Consider the following 14,171-nt stretch of genomic DNA (forward strand, 5'->3'; position numbering starts at 1 on the left):
CAATCAAGAAACTACGAAAAAAGTGCAAGTAAGTAACCAACTGTTTCTTAAATTTACCTCTTGGATACGCAATACAGAAATTTCAATCAAGAAACTATGAAAAATTGTAAGTAAGCAGCAAACTCTTTCCTGATTTCACCTCTTGTATGCACAGCACAGAAATTTCATTCGATAAAATATGAAAAATTGTAAGTAAGTAGCAAACTCCTTTTTGGATACATAATACATAAATTTTATTCAAGAAATAGCGAAAAATTGTAAGTAAATAACCAAGTGTTTCTTGAATTCACCTCTTGAAATTTCATTCAAGAAATTATGAAAAATTATAAGTAGGTAAGAAACTCTTTCTTGAATTCACCTCTTGGATACACAATGCAGAAGTTTTATTCAAGAAATAACAAAAAATTGTAAGTAGGTAACCAAGTGTTTCTTGAATTCACCTCTTGAATACACAATACAGAAACTTCAATCAAGAAACTATGAAAAAATTGTTAGCAAGTGACAAACTCTTTCTTGATTTCACCTCCAGGATTCACAATACAGAAATTTCATTTGAGAAATTATGTAAAAATTGTAAGTAAGTGGCAAACTCCTTCTTGGATACACAATACAGAAATTTTATTCAAGAGATAACGAAAAAATTGTAAGGAATTAACGAAGTGTTTTTTGAATTTACCTTTTGGAATTTCATTCAAGAAATTATGAAAAATTGTAAGTAGATTTTTCGTTCGAGAATTATGAAAAAGTGTAAGTAAGTAACCAACTGTTTCTTGAATTCACCTCTTGGATGCTCAATACAGAAATTTCAATCAAGAAACTATGAAAAATTGTAAGTAAGCATCAAACTTTCTTGAATTCACCTCTTGTATGCACAATACAGAAATTTCACTCGAGAAATTATGAAAAATTGTAAGTAAGTACTAGACTCCTTCTTGAATTCACCTCTTGGATACACAATACAGAACTTTCAATCAAGAAACTATGAAAAATTGTAAGTAAGTAACGAACTCTTTCTTGAATTCACCTCTTGGATGCACAATACAGAAATTTCATGCAGGAAATTATGAAAAAAATTTCAAGTAAGATGCTTACTTCGAATTTTTCATAATTCCAATAGGTAAATTTAAGAAACACTTGGTTACTTACTTACAATTTTCGTTAATTCTTGAAAAAAATTTCTGTATTGTGTATCCAAGAAGGAGTTCGCTACTTACTTACAATTTTTCATAATTTCTCGAATGAAATTTCTGTATTGTGCATACAAGAGGTGAAATCAAGAACGAGTTAGTTGCCTCCTTACAATTTTTCATAGTTTCTTGATTGAAATTTCTATATTGCGTATCCAAGAGGTGAATTCAAGAAACAATTGGTTACTTACTTACACTTTTTACATAGTTTCTTGATTGAAATTTCTTTATTGTGTATCCAAGAGCCAAATTCAAGAAACACTTGGTTACTTACTTACAATTTTTTTGTATTGTGTATCCAAGAGGCGAATTCAAGAAACACTTGGTTACTTACTAACAATATTTCGTTATTTCTTGAATAAAATTTATGTATTGTGTATCCAACAGGTGAATTCAAGAAGGAGTTTACTACTTTTTTACAATTTTTTATAATTTTACAAATTTTTTTACAAATTTACAAATTTTTACAAATTTTTTAAAAGGGTTTGTCAGTTACTTTCGATTTTTCCATAATTTCTTGAATCAAATTTCAGTATTGTGTATCCAAGTGGTGAATTCAAGAAAGAGTTTGTTACTTACTTACAATTTCCTTATAATTTCCTGCATGAAATTTCTGTGTTTTGTGTCCAAGAGGTGAGTTTAAGAAGGTGTTTGTTACTTACTTACAATTTTATTATAATTTCCTGGATGAAATTTCCATGTTGTGTGTTCAAGAGGTGAATTCAAGAAGGTATTTGTTACTTACTTACAATTTTTTTCATAATTTCTTGAATGAATAGAACTATTCAAAAGAATAAAGACGGGTTAAGCTTAAAGATATTTATTTCTTAAACATATTGAAAAAGATTTTTTGGAAAAAACACATATTTACATAAAAACAATACTTGAAGTTCACTGTTAAACATCCATTTACGAAGATTTTACCGTGTCTTATGCACTTATCACGATCAGGTATGTCCCTAGGTAGCCACAATGCGAAGAGCCTAACCTCCTCTTCAGGACGGTGATAAGCCCCTTCAAATTTAGGACAATTAGATTCTTCTAAATTGAAAAGTGGAATCCTAGGGTAACAGTTTCGAATTAAAACTTTATCTGTAGGCATGTTACCCTTTACATATAGTACTTCAACCCCAAAAAACCTGCAAATTTTACTGACTTCTTACTGAACATTACTCAGTTCTTGACCATTTTTATTGTGTGGTGTAATCACTCTATCGTAGAATCTCAGTCTGTTTATACGATGTAATGTAGTACTCCACCAGCTTTATCATACTCAAACATATTATAGTTCAATATCCAATGATAACAGTCAATTTCTTCGAGTTCCATAGACAATAAAAAAATGCAAATTAAAACTAACACCACAAGATGATTTTGTCAAACCAATAAATTCTGTGTCATATAGTCCTATCATTCTGGAAGCTATTAATTTAATATTTGAGCAGAGAAGTAATTTATCAAACTTTTATATCTTTGCTAAAGGTTAGAAAGACTTATGACTAGGGTTAGGAGTCCTAAAACCATCTAAATTCATTGTATGGAGTTGTCATAAAACCCCTAGAATTCATTGGGGGGAGGAGACATAAAAGTCTTGGTGTCTATTGCATGCAGAAGAAAGATGGAAATTGTTACGTAACTGAGCTTGTAAAATATTATATGTTTGTTAATATCATAAATCTTTAACTTTTTAATAGATATTCCAAGCGTTTGAGGTGCTAGTGTACTCTAAAAATAATGGAAATACAGCAAAGTAATGTACATAATATTTTTAATGAAATGATGACATGTAGAATATTAATATAAAAATATGTTTCATACATCATTATACATTATCAACATTGTTGGACCACTTTAAACATTCTGAATCTGCATCATAAAATAGTTCATCGTGTTCTGTTTTGATAGTGCCCTTTGTATATATACCCATTTTGTCTTTGTCTCTCCGGTACACTTTTCTTTTCTGCTATATAGCACCTCTTTTTGTGAGAGCTTCCTTGTGCTCCTGATCTTCCTTGTAGTAAAGAGGATGTCAATTGTTTGTATTGTTTCTTGTGATATTAGTCACTCTCTTTCACTGCAGAAACTGATGAGCTTACCCTTTTTCTCACCATTTCATCAAAGATTCTTCTTCTCATTTCGCTTAGATTGTCCTCTGCTATTTCATTTCCCATGATTTCTAAATTTGCTGCATTACTCTCATATGAATTAATGAAGTTGTGATAGTGGCCATTACAAATATCACACTCACAATAAAAAGATATTTCAAACTCTACACTTTGATCGATGTTATAATCTGCTATGTTGTTGTTTGATGTAACTTTAGTTCTCAAATGGTACTGCCGTGTGGTATCGACATCGGCCATAGAGTACCATAGGGAAAACCATATTGTGTCAATGAGGAAGCTGGGCGTATGATTGGTACAGCCGCAAGCATATTTCATGTCATTTTGAGAAAAAGTTGGAGGGGGTAACCTAAAAGGCAATGTTACTTTCCAAGGATAGCTAAAGGCCAATTCACTAACCCATTAGCATACTCAATTCAAACATTACATTAATACATTCGAACAACATATTTTATTTTCACTGTCCTTGGGGCCTTAAGAGTAAACAATAAGTCAGTGTGGGAGGATCTTACTCCAGCTCAACCCCCGAATCTTACTATAAAGTGGTACCAAAAAGTTTTTATTAAACTAAAAACATCGACAAAGCGAAAAAAACATGACAAAAAATCAAAGAATGTTTACAGAGAAATTTACACCTGAACAATTAGTCTTATCGAGAGAGATTACATGATGAACTATTTTATGAAACTGATTCAAAAGATGAAACGTATATTGAATCTGTAGGTGACATCTCCTTTTTTAATATCCCTTCGCTGACTTCCTCTTCCGATAAAATTTCTTCTTTGGCACAAAGACAAACTGTCTGCCTTCATTTCAATTAATACCTCTATTTATTTTTTTCAAACTCATCATAAAAATAAAACTTCACCTCAAATATCCTTCTGAACTCTACCCGCAAAAATAATAAAAAACATAAAAAAAGGCTTAAAATGAACGAGTAAAGCCGCAAGCAAATTTCATGTCATTTTGAGAAAAAGTTGGAGGGTAGGGGTAACCTAAAAGGCATCCCCGATGTAGCTTTTGCCCAAAGTTTTATGGTTTACGGAAATTACATAAGCAAGGTATTCCCTTAGGGTAAATTGTAGAACGAATGAAAGCCCCATGCTTCCAATATTTGGAAAATGGTTATGTACAGCTTTCAGAACTTTGCTTTATTCACAGTATTTAAGTTCCGTATTCAATGTATTTTCAGTTCTGTAATTTTTTTATTAACAAATAATTGTTCTCCCTATGAGAGCACCACTATTCGGGTTATTAGTGAACATTTATGTAGAACACCTTGGAGATTGGTTCTTAAATTCATATTTTTTAAACATAACTATTGGGGGTGTTATATAGATGATCTAATATTGCTCTGGACTTATGGGAAAATGAACTTAGGGGCCTTCTAAATCACCTGAAAACATATGACCAAAAATTTAAAATTTACCTTAGAAATTGAAAATGCAAATAAATTAGCGTTTTTGGATATATTAATTATTCTTAGCATTAATAAACTGGAGTTTACAAATTACAGAAAACCCACACAAAATAACTGATATCTACATTTTAAATCCAATCACCCCCCCCCCAGTTAAAAGAGCGATTGTTACATCTCTTGTCGATCATGCCCTAAACATTTGCTCTGATTCTTACATCACAGATGAGCTAAATTTCATTAGAGACATTAGGGACAAAAAACAGTTCAACGTTTCGTAAACGATTTTCAAACTATAACTAACCGCTTAAATTAGTAGATCAGGAAATGTTCTTTAAAAAGATATGTTTCGATGTGTTTTAATTTTTATAGTGACGGTAATTTAAATACAATAATGATTTTATTGCTGGGTGTTCGCATGAATAGCTGAAGTGCCTAAGGCTAGTAAATAAAAAAGTCATAATGAGGAGATATTTTAGGCCACGGGGGGACTTTGAGAAAGATATCATTCTAAATTGTCATATTTCATAATGCTATGCAAAAAAAATTCGGAACTGGATGTTCAAAGCATTCGGTTGTATAAGTCCAAAAGATGAGGTCTGAAAAGACGTTCTGATAACTGTTTTCTTAAACATTTATAACTCTTAATGGAGCATCTATATTGAAAATTGGAAGATGTCCTAAAAAAGTTGGATTGAGGGGGCCCCTCTGAGGTCTGGGAGATGGGACCCTTGGAGTTTGAGGTCCTTGGTGGCTAGGGTCATTGGTGCTTGCGATTCTTGATGGTTAAAATCCATTTCCATCTAACTAATCCCATATTGTGTAAATGTTTATTATAGTGACCAAAGCCGAGAAGCAAAGCTATGTCAAGTCACATGTCTCAAACTATTTCACCCCAAATGATCCCCTAAAATGTCAATTTTTTATGCTTTATGTATTTTTTATGTCATTCTAATAAATGTAAAAAAACAGTTGAAATAAAATTATCATGTTAAAAAAATAAACTTCAAAAAGTATAAGAAATAGGGGGATGGACCCAAAAAGTTGGAGGGAGAGGGCCCCTTGAAGGTTGGAGAAAGGGAAGCTTGGAGCTTGAGGTCCTTGGTGGCTAGGGTCACTGGTGGTTGCGGTCCTTGATGGTTCAAATCCATAACCATCTCACTAATCCCATAGTGTGTACTTCTTCATTCTAAGACGTGTAAAAAAAAGTTGAAATAAAATTATAATGTTAAAAAAATAAACTTGTTTATATCATGTAAAATAAATGTACTTGTTCATTCTAAGACATGTATAAAAAGTTAAAATAAAATTATCATGTTAAAAAAATTAACTTCAAAAAATTGTAAAAAACAAATGGGGGGATTGGCCCAAAGAGCTGGAAAAAGAGGGCCCCATGGAGGCTGCGGTCCTTTATGGTTCAAATCCATAATCATCTCACTCATTCCATATTGTGTACTCGTCTATTATAAGGCCACAGCCGAGAAGTAAAGCTATGTTAAGACACATGTCTCAAACTGTTTCACCCCAAATAATTCCCCAAAACGTTAAATAACCTCTGAGGTTTCCTTTGTTCTGGCAACTGTGCACAGATACATTTTAAATTTACCATCCTCTCAGACTTACCTTAACTGTTACGCGCTTTTAACTCTTTTATTCCTTTCATACAACCCAATAAAAATTATTAATAATATCTAACTTTGTTTTCACCACTATGAAAGTTCTACTTCAAGAATATTCGATAATCAGATAAGAGGATTTTATAAACAATGTCGCATGGACAAATTGTGACATTACAGAAATTACGGTACTTTGATTACGGCAGAGAAATTACGTAAAATTTATTGCTAAAATTACTGGGAGTCTGATGATGTCACATATCCTGGTCGTATTCTAACCCTGTCATTGACCTAGAAAGAGGTGTGTAATCTTGTTCGTCCAAGTTGTTTGTACAGTTTTTCGTATCGTGGCTCCTGATACATCCCTACTCACATCAGTGAGGGTTAACCAGAATCGTAAGTTATTGAGAAACCTCAGGTTTTATACATCTTTCAAAAGTAATAGAAATTGATTTTGAGATGAAAAAATTAGTACTAGGCTATCGGTAAATAAAATGTATGTAATAAATACATGCCAGTACCATGATTTTCCCATGAAATCCATTCAACTTTTACTCTAAACAAAAATTATAATATTTACAGTATTGATGGTGCGGCATTGGGCAGTAAAATCTACAATTGACCCCTCTACTTTTGCATATCCACCAATTTTATAATGGAATTTTTTTGGTACTCCAAAGAAAATACTTCTCCTTGTCAGCATTCAATGCTACAATAACACTAACATGTGAACACATTTTTACTGGGGGGTCATCCACATGTTCAATATGCATATCATATTTGCCATTATTTGGTTCATTGATTACTTGATCAATGGTAGTGACGCTTGCTGACACTTTGTTTTTCATCGATTCATCTTTATATTCCTTAGTGATACTTTCTGCCAATGCCCTTTTTATTTTTCCAGCAATTTCACTGTCTATTACCACATTATTTTTACACAGGTAAGAGTTCCTGCATGTAGACAAGATATGGTTTATGATATTAATTGAAGAGTATGCCTGTCTTTTTTGATCTTCCGTTGAATGCTAATACCCGAAAGCTGACGATGGAGTGTAACACTGGGTAACATGTTACCACAAGCACTAGCAAGAAGATGCCAATCTTCATCAATTATTATTTTTATGTTGGCATTCTCTTTGAGTGCAATCATCTCCAGAGATCTCAATTTCACATATGCACCATCATAAGAGTTAAATTTTTTTGGTACTCCAAAGAAATTTAATTCCTTACTGTCATGACAATGCACACATACATTTCCAATAGTGCTACCACTTGTACCTGTTTCATAGTTCAAATACTTCTCATTGTCAGCATTCAATGCTACTATAACACTATCATGTGAATACACGTTCTTAAAATGATCCATCTTCAGTTTTTTAAAGATACGACTTATGTGTTTATCTTTCCACTGCGTAAAAAACACTGATTTATTACATGTAATAAACCAGGTAGTGTCAATAACCTGCCAAAGAGTAACAGTGGTAAAGCTGCGTCGAGCCTTTGAGCAAGCATAGAGTACGATTGGTAGAGCCTCAAACATATTTCACATCATTATAAGATACGTAAAATAAAAGTTAAATAATTTCTGTTCAAAAAATTCAGTCCAAAAAAAGTGCTACTGCAAACAATTTTTTTCTAACAGTAATAGTCACGACTAACATTTCTATATCATTCTCATTTTGAATTTGGAAAATATTAAATGTGATTTTTGTATGTTTTAAGTTTGTTTCATGTCATTTTAAGACCTTTAAAAAAAATTAAAAGAAGTTGTGAAAAAAATTTAAAAAAAAATATAAAAAAGTGGGGGAGGGGGCCTAAAAATTTGGAGGGAGGGGGCCCCTTTGGAGGTCCAAGATGTTTGTACAGTTTTTCGTATCGTGGCTCCTGATGCATCCCTACTCACATTAGTGAGGGTTAACCAGAATCGTAAGTTATTGAGAAACCTCAGGTTTTATGCATCTTTCAAAAGTAATAGAAATTGATTTTGAGATGAAAAAATTATTACTAGGCTATCGGTAAATAAAATGTATGTAATAAATACATGCCAGTACCATGATTTTCCCATGAAATCCATTCAACTTTTACTCTAAACAAAAATTATAATATTTACAATATTGATGGTGCGGCATTGGGCAGAAAAATCTACAATTGACCCCTCTATTGTAATATAAAAACTGTAAAAAAAGCAAATTTTTATTTTATAGGGAAAGGTGTGAATATGAGTACTCAGTATCGTATCTTGAATCATTGTTTTGATCATCATTATTAAATAAAAATTTGTTTTTTTACAGTTTTTATATTACAGTAGAGCGGTCACATTTTGAGCGCTCTTCAAACCTGTTCCTGTTTGTATCAAATTTAGTTCAGACTTGTATAAGAGAATTTAGATGATTTCAATGGATTGCAAGAGGGGATCAGATACTTAGAAAATACATTTTGATGCCAATATGTAGATTAGGGGGATTCGCTACCTTAAAATCATTTTAAGAGCCTCAGCATCGAGTGACCGCCACAAAATAAAGGATTCATTAGTGAATTCTACCAGACGACTTGCCACCATCGGAAGCCATTGAAAATGTGTGGTTGGATTATAAAAATTGCTGGGAAAGATAAAGAAAATACAACGCATGCTTTGGCATGTTTTCAATAAAAGTGATAGCACCACAGGAAACTCCCTAGGCTGCCGAGTTTGCTAAAATTACACTTTATTTAGCTTGATCTTTGGGGTTTTCCTAGTAGCGGTGCTACGATATTTTAGACTTATATTTCATGAACTTTAAAAGAAAATTCTGCTTTTTGTAATATATTTCGTCCAAAAAAAGAAAATTGCACTTTTTATTGGTGGAAGTTTCATTCACAGTGAATATTTGTATTTTTGGTACATGACGGGAAAATTTAAATGCTTTTCTAATCTTCCTGGGATAGTAGTTGTCGGCTTTTAGTTTTCTGTCCTTAATTCCTATTTCTTATCCAATCAATAATAGTTATGACAAAGTCGCCCAATCAGTAGTATTATAGTATATACATACACCTAAACTGTCAGGATGTTATCAAATTAAATTTAGAACCTAGTTTGAAGTCTAAAATCTAAAAGGTTCAAATTGAGAAATATTGAAATACTGGCGTAAAAGTCAGGCCATTTCTAGAAAGAAGCACTCTGTCTGTCTAACCTAATCCATTTATAAAGAGAAAAACTCATTACACACTTTATTCTATTGTTTGTTAGACGGGTCGTACTTTTTGACTCGTCTTCAATTCAATTTCAATTAGATCGGGTTTTCTTTTAAAACAAATAGAGATAAATAAACATAAATAAAAAATCTTCAAGCCAGAATATAGTCAAATATGGGTTCACTGTTTAATAGCTGTGTCAATTGGCTCTTCATCAGCCAGCATCACTATGCTATTCTTATGAAGATCTGTCATATTTCCTTTTTTTAATTTCCATAGTTGAAATATATGCTTATAAACAAACAGAAAAGACATTCTTTGTTAAGCTAGTAGAGTGGTTAGGAAAGTTATTCAACAAATATCCACTTATGATTAAAAAACTATTAAAAAGTTATTAGAGCCTAATATTCAGTCATCAGATTGTTAGCAGCTTTTTTGGATTTATTGAACCTTAAAGCTTGCTTTGGATTTATATCAATACAGCGCTTTGAACTTAAATTAATTCAGTGACCGTAGTGAATTCAGCGTCTGTTATTTCATAATATTTTTATACGGATTGAATTGACCTAGATTCAAGTTATTTGTTTAAAATTTGGATAACTCTTACATTTGTCACTCGACTGACCGCCTCTGAGCTCTGATTTATGAATAGTGGCTATGTATACAAGGTATAGTGTGAGTGAGGGATCCAATTTACCTACTATTGAACTTTTTTTCAAAGACTATTAACTAATAAAAGTGATGAAAAATAGATTATAAATCATGCAGTAGTTTTTTTTAGCAATGAATCCTTCGGGGAAACGATGGAATTGTGTAAAAAATGTATTTGGGTTATATATTGTTGATAAACTTAGGGGAACATACTCAGAATCTGTTTTGGTGACATTTTTGATTTGCTTAGAATTTCATTAAGAACCAGTTGCCATACTAAATATTCGCTCGAAAGTGGTAAAAAAGAGAGCATTTATACTAATTCGAATAAATAAAGACTTCACTGCAGCTAACATACTCGGTTTAAATACTAGTATTACCAGCTCCAAATGTTTCGGTCAGTCTTCTGGCATGCAGCTCACCTTTTCGTAACAAAGATCTTGAACATGCTGTCTTAGTAACACTCGTGATAGCCCATGTACGGTAACTACTGTGAAATCTGAAAACTATTCCGGTAATCACGTCAGCAGCAGTTCCCTCTGCCTCAATATTTAGAGGCATTTAGCTCTCAGTGATATTTTGTGTCCTGAGTCATACCCCTGAGTCTTATTCACAAGAAAATAATGATAAGGGATGACCCAACTAGTGGAAACCTTCTGTTCCAAATGGTTAATGGGGCCAGAGACAAGTTAGATGTTTTAGCCCTCATTTTTAATTTGTTTGATGTAGTTTGCTTTGGAGATGACTCAAGGCCGACCTTCCGGTAGTCTCGTAATTGCCATTCATAAGAAGTTGCAGGGTAAACTAGTTGATGCTAATGATGTATTTATTACTGTTGATTTAAGGGGTCTAACTGCCCTATGTGTATACCTGCCAAAGAATTATTGTAACCACTTCAAATCATAAATTCTTGTCAACAGGCCAGGCTATTAAAAATTCCGCATAAAAGTTGCGCATCAGAAAAAAAAATCTAATGCTGGTGACTTTAACGCAGATTTAAAAAATAATACGGTTCCACATTTTCAGATACTAAAAGCCACCTTTCCCTCTAGCGTACATATTTTACAAAACATCAGACTTGAACATATCTGGGCGACTCCGGTAACACCTGTGATTTATATTTTATTATAGCAGATTCGCAACAATCGGTGAACATTGAAGTTCATGCATCACAATATTTTTAATTAGTGGTTAATCTTGCTTAGAACTGTCCATTGTAGCGTCTTTGTTGGGAGTTCAGGGGGTGACAGCTCACCAATAAGTCTTGGGATAAAATTGATATTGAATTTTATCATACAAACAAGAATTTATGGTGAATAAAGTTGAGGTTCATCCTTCCTCTTCAATACCTTCACGTCGGGGGGACTTAGATGTGGATTTTTATCTTGCAGATTTATTACATATTGTAAAGATTACTACAAATATTGCAGTTCCAACTGTATCTTTAAAAACCAATCCGCGTAAATAGAGATGATCTGATTTCCCTGAGGTAAAAGAAGCTAGACTCCGTCATCGTTTTTGGTATAAAATTAAATAAAAACAAGTTTTTTCAACTGAAAGTAAGGAGCAAGATTAAAACTTAAGACGAGCAGAAATTATTACATATATAAGGGCGTTTCCCCCTCCTCAACACCTCGTTATTTACGCTACAGTTTGAATTTTGTCCCAATCCTTAATATCATTATTATTAATATCGATGATCAACTTTGGATATTTTGAATCTGTTCCATAAAATAGTTTACCATGTTCGCTCATGATATTGTAGCTATTGTGTTCTCTTAGTTTGTAATGAGTAGAATAATCATTATTTCGGTTTGAGTCATACACGATTTTTTCTGGCTTATCACCGACATGTTTAATATGTGTGTCGTCTTTGGTCTTATTAAGTTCATCGTCTATATGATCAGTTGTATTAACGTTTGCTTGCACTTTTTTTTTCGTCGATTTATTTTTATATTCCCTTTTGATATTTTATACCAATACCATTTTTATTTTTCCAGTAATTTCATTGTCTATTACAGCATTATTTCTACATAGGTAACAGCTCCGACATGTTGACAAGATATTATTTATGATATTAGTAGAAGAGTGCCTACTCTACTTTCTTTTCCCCTTTGCTTTCATTTGAATGCTAATACCTAAAAGATGACAATAGATTCTATCAATAGGTAGAATGTTACCAGAAGCACTAGGAAGAAGATACCCCTCTTCATCAACTATTATTATTGTGTTGGCATTCTCTTTGAGTAATAACTTCTCTGGAAATGATACTTTTGCATATCCACCAATTTTATAATGGAATTTTTTTGGTACTCCAAAGAAATTTAATTCCTTACTGTCATGACAACGAACGCATACATTTTCGATAGTGTTACCACTTGTACTTGCTTCACAGTTCAAATACTTCTCCTTGTCAGCATTCAATGCTACAATAACACTAACATGTGAACACATTTTTACTGGGGGGTCATCCACATGTTCAATATGCATATCATGTTTGCCATTATTTGGTTCATTGATTACTTGATCAATGGTAGTGACGCTTGCTGACACTTTGTTTTTCATCTATTCATCTTTATATTCCTTAGTGATATTTTCTGCCAATGCCCTTTTTATTTTTCCAGCAATTTCACTGTCTATTACCACATTATTTTTACACAGGTAAGAGTTCCTGCATGTACACAAGATATGGTTTATGATATTAATTGAAGAGTATGCCTGTCTTCTTTTGATCTTCCGTTGAATGCTAATACCCGAAAGCTGACGATGGGGTGTAACACTGGGTAACATGTTACCACAAGCACTAGCAAGAAGATGCCAATCTTCATCAACTATTATTTTTATGTTGGCATTCTCTTTGAGTGCAATCATCTCCGGATATCTCAATTTATCATATGCACCATCATAAGAGTTAAATTTTTTGGTACTCCAAAGAAATTTAATTTCTTACTGTCATGACAATGCACACATACATTTCCAATAGTGCTACCACTTGTACCTGTTTCATAGTTCAAATACTTCTCATTGTCAGCATTCAATGCTACTATAACACTATCATGTGAATACACGTTCTTAAAATGATCCATCTTCAGTTTTTTAAAGATACGACTTATGTGTTTATCTTTCCACTGCGTAAAAAATACTGATTTATTACATGTAATAAACCAGGTAGTGTCAATAACCCGCCAAATAGTAACAGTGGGAAAGTTGCGTCGTGCCTATGAGCAAGCATAGAGTATGATTGGTAGAGCCTCAAACATATTTCATAGCATTATAAGATACGTAAAAAAAAGTTAAATAATTTCTGTTCAAAAAATTTAGTCCAAATAAAAGTGATACTGCAAACAATATTTTTCTAACAGTAATAGTCACGACTAACATTTCTATATGATTCTCATTTTGAATTTGGAAAATATTAAATGTGATTTTTGTATGTTATAAGTCTGTTTCATGTCATTTTAAGACCTGTAAAAAAATTGAAAAAAAGTTGGGAAAAAATTAAAAAAAAATATAAAAAAGTGGGGGAGGGGGCCTAAAAAGTCGGAGAGAGGGGGCCCCTTTGGAAGTTGGAGATAGGGGACGTTTGGAAGTTAAGGTCCTTGGTGGTTAGGGCCATTGATGATTGCGATCCTTGATGCTTCAAACCTATAAACACCTCAGTACTCGATTTCTAAGGATGTCTAAGGATTGTTCTGAATTTCATTATTAAAATTCTTTCCTTTGCATCTACATCTCTATTAGTATCAGAATTTTAGTATACTATAATGTTAGAGCGTATTTTGTATTGAGAACACGGTTCAAATGGTACTTGTGTGTTATACAGAACACATCCGAGAATTAAAGCTAGGTCAAGTCACAATGTCATCTTGCTATCGTTAATTGTTTTCGTAGATTGATGCCTAGGATGTTATTTCAAATTTATAATAAATCGCCTATGAGTTAGCAGCCCCGTCGGAGTTACCTTAACTAGTACCTAGTTTAACCCCCTTTTTTACCACCTTCA

Source organism: Artemia sp. Qi Xiang Cuo, chromosome 1, assembly GCF_049724085.1.
Source record: "Artemia sp. Qi Xiang Cuo chromosome 1, ASM4972408v1, whole genome shotgun sequence".
Lineage (NCBI taxonomy): Eukaryota > Metazoa > Arthropoda > Branchiopoda > Anostraca > Artemiidae > Artemia > Artemia sp. Qi Xiang Cuo.